Below are 10,245 nucleotides of genomic sequence, written 5' to 3'. Positions count from 1 at the left end.
AGTAAAGTCATGACCAATCCTTGATAGTGAAATCTCTTTACAACGTTGATATTGATTGGCTGAATTCTCCGCAAGCACGTTTCTCCGATTATCCGTATTAGGATATTCTCGGTTTACCCGCGAATCACGTTCCTTTTAAAACTGGAAATCCTTGGAGAGCGTGTTGTTCGTTTCGGAGAAAATTTCGAGACTACTTGGTGGTATATATATATATATATATATATATATATATATATATATATATCTTTACATGTTACATATAAGAATACTAATCGATTCTGTTCACACGCGTGGAATACAATTTGAAGTCAAACAGACTGGCCAAGGGAGAAATCTTGTACCTTGACTTATGACGAAGAGTTACCACAGGTCTAGCTCTGTAGGGCTGTGATTGCGTATACTAACACAGCCCTGCCTTGTTCCATAAGCTTACTTCAAACACCTCTGTTCTTCCCTTGTTGTCTTTAATATACTACTCCTGGACACCAAATAATTTGTTTGTCCGTAGTCGTCTCACCTATGAATTCCAGGTAGGTGTTCCCATGTGTCATCACTAACAAATCCACACATGCATGAAACTAGTGGAAACAGGATACAGTCCAACTCCAACCGCCATGATTGATTGCATACTCCTCACAGTGAAGCGAATCATGTATACACTATTAGGCGAGTTAGACCTTTTGACACGCATACTGGCAAATTGTTTAGGATCAGCCTAAGCAGCAATGGCATAGAAGGAACCCATCATCAACATTGATGAAAAAAAAATTCTCAAACAATTAAAGTATAGATTAAATAAGATGTACAAAATATACTGATTGTTAGTAATGTCAGTAGTTATCTCCCTTGCGTGGGCTGTGAGGAGTATGCATTCAAACATGGCAGTTGGAGGTAGAATTTATCCAGTTTCCACGAGTCTGATAGCTGAGATCACTATTACTATGGACATACAAGTTATTTTATGACCAGTATAAAAGCCAGCAAGGAAAGTACAGAAGTGTTAAAGGTAAGCTTATGGAACAAGACAGGGCTGTGATAGTATACTTAACCACAGCCCTACAGAGCTACACAGGCACACGGAGCCTGGTCTTGTAGCATGTATTCTAGCTGTAATATATTCTGTAAGACAGATCGGAAGCTAGAGACCACGTGATCTCCTTAGTAACACGGAGTTTGTGAAGAAAACGGCCCTCCCAATACTGTTGCATAGGAAAATGCCAATTTTTGAATCGCTATGAGTGATCTTGTATCCGTTAGATTTGTATAATTTTCTGCTTTCCAGATAATCTGAGTAATTTGTGCAGCTAGTGAAGTGGCAAAAAACTACCTTTTCCCGAATACTTCAACATTGGGTGGCCATTTTGTTTTAGACACGAAAAGGTGGTCACGTGACCTCCAACTTTCGACCTGTCTTACAGAATAGGTGGTAGTTGTTAAAAACATAATTTATTTTTCTGCTACATTTTATTTACATCTGTCAAATGTTAAGAGTTTCAGGGTGTGCGATATCATTTTATTACTTTCTTTTCCTCAAAACTTATGGAGAATTTCAAGATTAACCATTGGCGGCATAGATTGGTTCAGCACCTTTGTACGCTATAGTACTGCAACTGCTACTGCGCCTGTGGTAACATAAGGCTGATACATATGCACTGAGTGCGACAATATAGTCCTTAGGCCTAGCGCTAGTGTTACCATGTGTCTGTGAGAGTTACTTACATCCACCATGCAGTTACCGGCATTCAAGGGGTTTAATAGTTTAAAGAGAAACATGGTCATGATTTCTAAAAGTGAAAAGCAGCATACTTTTTTAATCCCGTGATTTGGCGCTATAGTGTGAAGCATGACCTTCAGTCATTGTGATGTCCAAGAAGGACTATTGCGCGAGGTGTAAGCCTACAGTGCTACGATGTATTAGTTTTCACTGTAACATGATGTTCTGCCTTTATAATGGGACATCATATAAATAAGGAGCTGTACCGGCGTCAAGATGTGCAGCTGGACATTTGATGGGTCCATTCCATACTGATTGGCCAACTTCACCTAGCCCATGGGAGCTGGATTATAAAAATTCACCTGTTTGGCCAGCCTCACCAAGCCCATGTGGACTGGATTCCAACAATCCACCTATTTGGCTGGCCTAACCAAGCCCATGGCAGCTAGATTACAACAATTCACCTGCGTGGTCAGCTTCACCAAGCCCATGGGAGCTGGATTACAACAATCCACCTATTTGGTCAGCCTAACCAAGCCCATGGGAGTTAGATTTCAACAATTCACCTGTGTGGTCAGCTTCACCAAGCCCTTTTGGACTGGATTACAACAATTCACCTATTTGGCCGGCCTAACCAAGCCCATGGGGGCTAGATTTCAACAATTCACCTGCGTGGTCAGCTTCACAAAGCCCATGGGAGCTGGATTACAACAATCCACCTATTTGGCCAGCCTCACCAAACCCATCTGGACTGGATTAGAACAATCAACCTGCTTGGTCAGCTTCACCAAGCCCATTTGGACTGGATTACAACAGTCCCCCTATTTGGTTAGCCTCACCAAGCCCATGGGAGCTGGACTAGAACAGTCCACCTATTTGGCCAGCTTCACCAAGCCCATGGGAGCTGTATTCCAACAATTCACCTGCGTGGTCAGCTTTACCAAGCCCTGCTTGCTGGATTAGAACAATCCACCTATGTGATCAACTGTACAAAGCCTATGGAGGAGCTGGATTCCAACAATCCGCCTATTTGGCCAGCCTCACCAAGCCTGTGAGAGCTGGATTAGAACAATCCACCTACGTGGTCAACTGTACAAAGCCTATGGGGCAGCTGGATTCCAACAGTCCGCCTATTTAGCCAGCCTCACTAAGCCCTTGGGAGCTGGATTAGAACAATCCACCTACGTGGTCAACTGTACAAAGCCTATGGAGCAGCTGGATTCCAACAGTCCGCCTATTTGGCCAGCCTCACCAAGCCCATGAGAGCTGGATTAGAACAATCCACCTACGTGGTCAACTGTACAAAGCCTATGGAGCAGCTGGATTCCAACAGTCCGCCTATTTGGCCAGCCTCACCAAGCCCATGGGAGCTGGATTAGAAAATCCACCTACGTGGTCAACTGTACAAAGCCTATGGAGCAGCTAGATTCCAACAGTCCGCCTATTTGGCCAGCCTCACCAAGCCCGCGAGAGCTGGATTAGAACAATCCACCTACGTGGTCAACTGTACAAAGCCTATGGAGCAGCTGGATTCCAACAGTCCGCCTATTTAGCCAGCCTCACCATGCCCATGGGAGCTGGATTGGAACAATCCACCTACGTGGTCAACTGTACAAAGCTTATGGAGCAGCTGGATTCCAACAGTCCGCCTATTTGGCCAGCCTCACCAAGCCCGTGAGAGCTGGATTAGAACAATCCACCTACGTGGTCAACTGTACAAAGCCTATGGAGCAGCTGGATTCCAACAGTCCGCCTATTTGGCCAGCCTCACCAAGCCCGTGAGAGCTGGATTAGAACAATCCACCTATGTGGTCAACTGTACAAAGCCTATGGAGCAGCTGGATTCCAACAGTCCGCCTATTTGGCTAGCCTCACCAAGCCCATGGGAGCTGGATTAGAACAATCCACCTACGTGGTCAACTGTACAAAGCCTATAGAGCAGCTGGATTCCAACAGTCCGCCTATTTAGCCAGCCTCACTAAGCCCTTGGGAGCTGGATTAGAACAATCCACCTACGTGGTCAACTGTACAAAGCCTATGGAGCAGCTGGATTCCAACAGTCCGCCTAGTTGGCCAGCCTCACCAAGCCCATGGGAGCTGGATTAGAACAATCCACCTACCTGGTCAACTGTACAAAGCCTATGGAGCAGCTGGATTCCAACAGTCCGCCTATTTGGCCAGCCTCACCAAGCCCGTGAGAGCTGGATTAGAACAATCCACCTACGTGGTGGATGTAGGAGCCTATGTAGGAGCTGGATTTGAACAATTCACCTTTTTTTGTCAACTGGATGTGGAGACTGGACTGCAACAGTCTGGATCACTTTACAAGCTAACTTTTAAACCACTGGGCCTTGAAAATTACTTTAAAACACCAGGTGAATACAGAAGGGTAGAATTCAGCACTTGATTATTATATGTACCAGAACATACATATCCAGTGGAATTTCCCTTTTGAGTGAGCGAGTGAGTGCTTGGGGTTTGAACGTCATACTTAACACTTCTTCAGTCATATGGTGACGAAGGAATCCTTAGGGTGTATGTAATGTACCTCCTTGTTGCAGGACGCATTTCCACCTCTCCTTTATCTAGTGCTGCTTCACTGAGATGACTTACCTAAGGCAAGTAAGCCGACCCGCCCGAGCCATTACACTGAGACGGGTCAACCAGTCGTTGCACTATCCCCTTCATGCTGAACGCCAAGTTACAACTTCCTCTTTTAAAGTCTTAGGTGTGACTTGACCCAGGATTGACCCTGGATCTACCGCTACCAAAGCAGACCCTCTGTGAACTGTGCTATCCTGGTTGGTAATTTCCCTTTTGTATGTAACTAGTAACACGCAGGCTGCAGATCTGAAGATTTGCGTTTCAAATCTCGAAATGGCAGCCCCATCTCACATACTGTAGGCCTACTTTTACAGGTGTTCTTGCCAGGCACTAAGGAATAAACTGAACTTCTAAGTTTGTATCTCCCTGATATAAGCATAAATGTAAATATTACATCTCCCATGTTGCTTCATCCTTAAAACATACTGCCTGTATCATATGTGCATGTCCTTTATACTTACATGAACATGCATAAGGTACTGATCGATAGCTGAGTGATGACATCAAAGCATTCGCTGTGAGCTCTTGCTAGTGCCCTCTCTGGTCGTACATGGGAGGGTCTTCCCAGCAACCTATGCATGGTTGTGAGTTTCCCTCAGGCTCTGCGCAGGTTCCTTCCACCATAATGCTGGCAGATGTCGTGTAAGTGAAATATTCTTGAGCCAAACATACATCTAGATGGTGCTTGTCTGTTGAACGCAGGCACTGATCAGGATTCCAAAAACTCAATGAAAAAACTATGCAATCTTCATCCTGATGTCAACAAATTTTAATAAATAAAAAAAACTTTATACACAGAGAAATTCTGTATACATATTTTACAACAATTGTAGACATAGCATATTAGCTGATGCTTTTAAAAAATTCCTTAATTTATATACATGTACATTTCTATCACATACTGGAAGATAGGCTTAATAAAAACAGTGTATGATTGACTAATTTAAATTCAAAATTATCAGTGGACATAATTTATTGGGGTAAGGGTTGGAGTTATGTATTTAAAGTGAAATTATTGTAAAAGAAGCCAAGAATCATGCAGCTACTGAAACTACTTGTACTTATTTTTTATTTTAATTTTTTTTTTAACTTCTGCCGTTAGAATAAAATGTGTTATTAAAATCTCCCCAACAATTGCAATGTATTTATATATATGCACAAAATAAAATGTGTAGAAATGGGTTCTTTGAACGTTCAAGAGTACTTTTCCTTGGTACACACTGGTATTATAGAAACATTTTTCAACTAGAAAATAACAAGAAGATTTCTTAAACTTCTTTGAACTGCAGCAGGCACAATTTCACCCTACTTACAGTTCAATTATCAAGGGCAATCCACAATGCCAAATTTGACTGAATTCAAGATTTGAAATGTGCTTTAAATGCGTATTTTCAAATTATACAAGCAAATATTAAGAACACTGAACAACTTACCAATATAATACAAATATGTGAAAATTTGGAACCCCCATGGTCATACAGTAACACTGCCTTTATAATATATGTCAATGTTTTAAGTTTTGACCTGTAAAGACACAAATTAATTTTTGGAATCTTCCCACAAAATATATTGGCCTAATGACAGACTAGTTTGCTAAAGCTTAATTAATGCACCAAAAGTGATTCTGAAAAACAGGAAAAAGGCCACTGGAGCTCTGAAGAGTGTAGTTACTATGGCACAGGCACAGGCAGCCTGTATAGTTTTCATAGCAGTTTTAAGTTAAGTATATTAGATAGCGTAATCCTTGCATAACCATTTTCAGTAATTACCAGAGGTCAGGGAGCCCTGTGTGCAGAAGAGAAGCGGAAAAGACTGCATGGCGACATTGTGATGGTGTGGATACTACATATGAATAAAATGATCACTCAGTAAAACATCTCCTTTAGTATACACCCCTGAAAGTCAACTATGTGCGCATGTTAGGCTTGGTTGTATTTTGCAATATCATTGTGACAGCCCACAAATAATAATGGACAAAGAAATTCACCTATTCCTGATTTTCATAATTTAATATTAGCACAGATTTGACAAAGGGCACTCTTAAACTATAAGTAAACTAGAACAATGTGTAAAATGCTAACAGTTAAATAATAAGTGAATACATAAACATATTCACAGAATATATGTATTAACAGAAAATATATGGACTGGTACAACACATCAAGGCACACAATGATACCAACATTCACATTCATTTGCACACAGATTTTCTTAGACAGCTACTCAAGTAATATTGTGACTTTTCAGACTACAACATCAGATTTCAGACTTCAGACTTCAGATGTAATTCTAGGAAAATTACCGGGGTCATATCTGGTACAAATATGCACAAAAGTATATTTGTTTAACACAAAATAAATGTCCAAAAAAGCATTATATGCACACGTAATAAATTTGTATGTGTTTATATATTTATCATTACAAGGTTTAGAATATTGCAGAAAGTAACAATAACCATACCCGAAAAAAAAAACCCAAAAGCTTATGTAATAAGCTCAATAAAGTGTAATCACTTTTTTTTAAACAAACTTCAGAAATATTTTATCTGGGCATATTTTTTAAAATATGAAACACCAACATATCTTTTAAGGTAGTCAATTAAAAAATTTGGTGAATCCCTAAAATTATTATATACTCACAACATTGTTTAGTGATCTATATAAAATTAATGAAGAACATATAAATTGCATCAAATTAGTATTTTTACATGTGAAAAGCCTTATTCGGCATGTTCCATGTATATTGGGTCTATTGCACTGAAAATTTGAAGTACTACAAGGTAAAATTGTATTTCACAAAAGAAAAAAAAAAAGAAATTAAGAAGCCCTGTACGCTCAAAAGCTTAGCATTAATTTAAGAAAAATTTCTGTAAATGACATTACATTCTACTACATGTATTATATAATAGAAAAAAAGTAGCATGCTATCTAAATATCACATGACTAATATTTCTTAAAAACTTAATAAATACCTTACAATGTCGTGAAAACAAAGATTTCTTTACATGTTACTATCAATGGGAGAACATTAATGCTGGCATGTAGAGTGAATGATTGCATCTAACTATTTAAAAAGACTGAAGACAACGCTTACCATTTTAGATAGTTGTAATAGCTACACTGCATAAATTCATTTCAATTTACATACTGAAGAATTTTCACTTGTATGATCGCAATCAGTTTTATAGGTGCGGGAAACCGGAATGAATGCCTGGGGTAATCCATCCACCTTTGGCAAGTTACTCACATGTAACTTACAGATATGCTACACGGCATAAACATACAAATACAGACAGGTTTAGAAGATACTTATACAATATTCTGTAGGGTCAGTATTCTTCCACATCAAATCACATCCTCTGGAAAAATCTACGAAGGACATGTAGCTTTTAGCCTGGAATTTAAAATATGAGGTTTTCAACTATGTGAACATAAACACTATGACAGGGAAATGGTGACAAAGTTCAGGCCTGTTTCACAAAGTGTGAAAAATGTATTTTCACACAACTAATATGGTAACAGAAGAACGCAGTGTCTATGTAGTATTAACTGAGACTGTTACCTGCACTTAAAGCAAGTCTCTCCTGTGAAAAGAGTCAATACTTGTATATACAATCTGTACATCATGGTAGTTAAATATTCAGCCCATCTTGCCAGAAATTTAACTTTATAACTCAAAGTAAAAACTAAAAAGATGTCATCGTAAAGTGTTACGAAGCAAAATGCAGTCCTTCAGTATGTCTGGTATCGGAATGTCATCTAAACTGAAAGCAGAGATCATAGCATGATCTGATTTGTAAACATGCCAGTGTTGGAGAGGAGGGACAGACTTTCTGTACTGCACAGCAAAATCTGTTGTTGCTAATGTGTTTGTCAGTTCCTCAAAGCTCCAACAATACCCTGCCAACGTCAACCACTCTACCACTTTCTCTTCGTGCATGTAAAACTCCCGCAAGGCTGCCGTGCTGATCCATTCCACAAATGTATGCAGGGTAGCCAGCGTAGCAGTGTTCGTAACAGAAGAATTATAGGTCGAAACTCCTGATTTCGGAACAGAGTCCCATTGAAATTCACAGATTCCAACACTTCCTCGAAAAATGGCAAGGATTGTGAAGCGCATCCTGTTGCATGACAAACAGAACTCTGCCATGAGTGTAATGTTATTGAATAAAGCTTCCATAGAGGCCGCTGGATGAACTGTAGCACCAAAACACCTCTGAAAACAGAATACAAGCTACAGGTTCAGAACAGTGTTTAACTGCCAGCTGGCAGGTGGGAAATATACTTATTGACTGGGTCCAAAGCTGAGGAGTTCAAGAAGTACTCGTGTCGCAAAAGATGGCGTCGTGATGCCAAATCCTGCATGGGCATAATTTCTTCCAAATTTTTAAGCTCTTTGTGTGTGACTAGAAGTGAGGAAGGTGCACTGCGCAGGATTTTAAAGGTGCTGAGTTCATGGCGTACAATCGTCAAACTGGACTGGGGTGACCCCGTAACAGTCGGGGATGTGAACATCAGCTCCAGCCTCCAGTAAGATTTGAATGTTAACAAGACGTCGATGACAAATAGCGTGGTGAAGGGCAGAGCGACCTTCATGACTTGTACGATTCACATCCACTCCAGCACGAATGAGCATTTGTACACACCGTCCAGATGAGCAACGTATGGCTGCTTCGCCCAGGGGCGTAGAACCATCTTGGAGATTCCGTATTGAAAAAATTTGGGTCAACCCCAATACCTAAGAGATAGGACACAGGCATTCTTCGTCATGTGTGATAATGGCATATATTAGAGGGGTCATATTGAACTTCTCCATGCTCTCAGTAGATAGGTTCACCCCAGCCTGTACCAGACACCTCATTGCCGAAGATTTCCGCGGGCCGCGGCCAAACACATAGCACGTATTGCGGGCCACTCCCTTAGCACTGGCCTGAACATGCTTTTACGGAGCTGCTTCACTATACTCTCTGCATCAAGGTCATCATTATACATATAGCCTCTCCAAAGCCATGAATCTTGACGGGTAGGAATTTTTTCGAAATCCATAAAATGGACTTGTTCTGGCTCGAGACTGGTGACAGCCCATTTTGCTGCTAGAAGGGACTCAACCATCCATTGGAAACTCATCCATCATTCTACGCACAAGGGTGTGGATGTAGTCAGCTCTAGGGTTTGTATTTGATGATACATGTATATAGGACTGCATCCATTCTTTTTTCTGTTTTTGTGTCATATTTGATTCACTGAAGCCAAGGCTCTTCTAAAAGAAAAGATAGAAAAATGAGAAACTGGTCTTCATACGTTGTTTTAATGTCATTTGCTATAACCGGTGGGCTGAAAGATGCTATTTACAACTATTGTAAGTCTTAGGTTTAATGTATATGAGATTAAGTTAAATCATAGTCTTAGCCATCTCAGCACTCAGTGGTTAACAGATAACCATAAACAGGCTAACTGCTTCCAAGCCATCTATTTCATGGACTAAGTCTTAAAATTCTGACATTCATTGTCACAGTTATACTCAATTCATCCCTGCTTTTTATAGAACTCAACTACATAATATTAAGTGACAGAAAATACAGAAAAGAATGGCGCCTGTTCAGATAATTCACTAATCTATGTTCTGATGTTTTAACATATTCTGTCCACATTGTGGAAATTTCTTGACAAAGTTGCGGCGTGAGACTCACTGGACACCATGAAGTTCAGATGAAATGGAGAAATACTTGATTCCAAATTTCAGAAAAACTTTTGTTTTTGTCGATTTATCTTAAGCACAACGTTGATCTGTTATTTCCTCGGCTGGATGCGTTCGAGATTCCTTGATGATGCCCCAAAGCGAACCTCAGTACTGACAGCCTCGACATATTTGACAAGGGCAAGTAACTTGATCAGGTTTTCTAAATGCTCCGACGTCGGCAAAAATGT

At 40.4% G+C, this 10,245-nt stretch overlaps 1 protein-coding gene across 1 annotated transcript in view; it reads left to right on the top strand.

Moving 5' to 3' along the window:
• The first annotated feature begins 833 nt into the window (after positions 1-833).
• The window catches only part of LOC135475130 (methylenetetrahydrofolate reductase (NADPH)-like), a 76,635-nt gene continuing 67,223 nt past the window's right edge, over positions 834-10,245 (top strand). Inside the window, exon 1 of the mRNA XM_064754892.1 lies at positions 834-1,006. The gene's annotated coding sequence lies outside the window, so the exon portion shown is untranslated. The remainder of the gene's footprint in view (positions 1,007-10,245) is intronic.

Source organism: Liolophura sinensis, chromosome 9 (genome assembly GCF_032854445.1).
Source record: "Liolophura sinensis isolate JHLJ2023 chromosome 9, CUHK_Ljap_v2, whole genome shotgun sequence".
Classification (NCBI taxonomy): domain Eukaryota; kingdom Metazoa; phylum Mollusca; class Polyplacophora; order Chitonida; family Chitonidae; genus Liolophura; species Liolophura sinensis.
Note: the sequence above shows the minus strand (reverse complement) of the source record. Positions and strands in the feature narration are given on the sequence as shown.